Source organism: Accipiter gentilis, chromosome 35 (genome assembly GCF_929443795.1).
Source record: "Accipiter gentilis chromosome 35, bAccGen1.1, whole genome shotgun sequence".
NCBI classification, from domain to species: Eukaryota; Metazoa; Chordata; class Aves; order Accipitriformes; family Accipitridae; genus Astur; species Astur gentilis.
Window position 1 is genome coordinate 5,591,808 of NC_064914.1, and position 2,500 is coordinate 5,594,307.

The 2,500-nt window shown below is 77.8% G+C and overlaps 1 non-coding gene across 1 annotated transcript; it reads left to right on the plus strand.

The window, feature by feature from the left end:
• The first annotated feature begins 1,839 nt into the window (after positions 1 to 1,839).
• Positions 1,840 to 1,992, plus strand: LOC126034798 (5.8S ribosomal RNA). Its single transcript, XR_007504754.1, has one exon. It is a non-coding gene; the product is annotated as a 5.8S ribosomal RNA (ribosomal RNA).
• The last annotated feature ends 508 nt before the right edge of the window (positions 1,993 to 2,500 follow it).

Below are 2,500 nucleotides of genomic sequence, written 5' to 3' on the forward strand. Positions count from 1 at the left end.
GGCGCGAGAGGAGAGAGGGGTCCTCCGGGGTCGCGGGAGGCGTCTCCCGCGACCCTGCCCGCACCGTGTCGGGCTGCTTGCGGAGCAGTCCGGCCGGCCGCGCAGGCGAAAGGCCTCCGGGCGTTCCGGGCGGGTACGCGGCGCCGGGTGGGGCGGCGGCTGTTCCCCGCTCTCCCCGCACCTCTCCCCCACGAGGGAGCCGGGGCGGGGGGGGTGGCTCTGCCGCCGCCTCTCCTGGTGGGCGAGGCCCCCGCCGGGCTGCGTCCCGCGCCAGCGGGCGGCCCGAGCCACGGCTCTCCTCCCGGGCGCAGCGCCGGGCTACTGAGGGAAACCCCGGGCCCCGGGAACCGGAGGACGTGGTGGTGGCGGCGGATGTCGGGCGCGCCCCCGCGGGCGGACGCTCCCCCGAGGGCGGCAGCGGGGGAGGCACCCCCGTGGGGCCTTCAGGTCGTTTCCCTCACCCCAGGGCCAGGTACCTAGCGTCCGCGCCTCCGCGGCCCTCCCTCGGCAAGCCCGGGGGTCGAAGGCCGTGGAGCCGGGCGGAGGTTTAAAGACGCGGGCGGCTCGATGCGACCCGGGGGGCGGCCGGGCGGCGGTGCCTTAAAGGGGCCGGGAGTTCCTCCCACCGAGGCCCTCGGTTGGCCTGCCGCCCGTGCTCGTCCCGCGGGCAGCCGTGCCGGGGAGGGGTCCCGCTGCCCCCTCCTCTCCGCGGTCCGGTCTCGGTGGAGGCCGCGGTGCGGTCGGCCGTAGCCGGCCTGCCTGCCTCGAAACGGGCGACCCCGGCGTGAGCGCGGGCTCACTGCCCGGGGTGGCGGGTCCCCGCGGTGGGGGCTCGCTGGGCGGCTGCCGGGTCGCCGCGCCTCCGTCGCCGCGCTGCGCCGCGCTGCGCTCTGTTCCCCCCCCACCCCTCGCCCTGGCGAGCGCTCGGCGGTCTCCGCCACTGGCTGCTGCCAAGGGCGTCACCCCGGCCGAGCGGCGGCGGCGCCGCTCGGCCTGTCGGTCGGCCGGAGGGCTCCCGCTGCCGGCCGCGGCTGTCCCGCCCCGGGCCCTGCCCGCCGCTTCCCCGTCGCGCTTCCCGGCCGCGCCGGGCAGGTGGGCGGGGGCGGGCGGGGGCACCCCACGCGCGGTCTCCGCGTGGAAACGGGGGGAGCGGGCGCTGTCCCCGACTTAGCGCCGTCCGCCTTCCACCTGGGGCGTGCCCGTGGAAGGGGGCCGAGGCGAGAAGCGGTGGCGGTGGTTCCGGGAGGGCAGCCGCTCCGGTGCGGCAGCGGGTGCCGTCCGGCAGGCCGCGGGCGGTGCGTCGCCGGCTCTTGGCGGTTGCCGCCTCTCGGAGCCGGCGGCGTGGCCGCCGAGTCGCCGTCGGGACGTGCCCGGGGGGAGCTGCCTGTCGTAGCGCGGCGCAGCCGGCACGGAGGGGCGCGCGGGGCCGGTGGGGCTCCCCGCTGCTGCCCAGCAGCAGCAGCCGTGTCGTCCGGAGCGTGGCGGGCAGGGCGCGCGCGGTCGGGCGCATCGCTGCCTCTGCGCAGAGGCCGGGCCGAGCCCGTGCGCCTGGGCCGGCTCCGACACGGTCAAGGCATTTCCGGGGTCGGTCGGGAGCGCGGGCTCCCCAGCCTTGCCGTTCGGAGTTTTTTTCCCCGTGCCTTTCCCCCCCACCCTCTCTGTGTGTGCTTGTACGGTCAGCAGAGGCCAGGCTTTCTCCGTCGTGCTGCGCCGTGCCCCCTCCGCGCGTGCGGAGGGGGGCGGTCGGTCGGGCGGTGGGCCATCCTCCGTAAGGGCCGCTTGCCTGTGGTGAGCTGTCCTGGCCCCCTCGCGCGTGCGGGGCGGTGCCGAAAGCCAGACAACTCTTAGCGGTGGATCACTCGGCTCGTGCGTCGATGAAGAACGCAGCTAGCTGCGAGAATTAATGTGAATTGCAGGACACATTGATCATCGACACTTCGAACGCACTTGCGGCCCCGGGTTCCTCCCGGGGCTACGCCTGTCTGAGCGTCGCTTGACGATCAATCGCCCGCCTGTGCCGCCGCCCCTCGCCTCGCGGCGGGGCGGCGGTCGCAGCGGCGCGGCTGGGGTGCCTCGCAGGCCCGCGCACGCGCGCGGCCCCGGGCCCGGGGAGTCGTTCCCCGCAGCCCGGCGGCGGCGGGCTGCCGAGGGCCTTCGTCCCCCTAAATCGAGACTCGGGGAGCGCTCCGAAGCTCCCCGCTCCCGGAGCACCCGCTGGGTGGAGCTCGTCCCCCCGGGACCGCCAGGGTTCGTCGAGCCGGTCGGGCCTGGCGCGGCGGTGGGGAGAGAGAAGGGGGGAGGCGCGGGCCTCGCCCCCGGCCTCCCGCGCGGGCGGCTGTCTGCGGGTGGGTACCGCGGTGGTACCGTGCCGTGCTGCCGCGCGCGCGTGTGCGTGCCGGGGACGGGGGTCACCCCCGTCGCCTCCCCCCCCAGCCTCTTCTCCCCGAACCCCCCGCCGCGCCCCGTGCGGCGGCGGCGGCGACCGCGCGCGCGGTGGCCG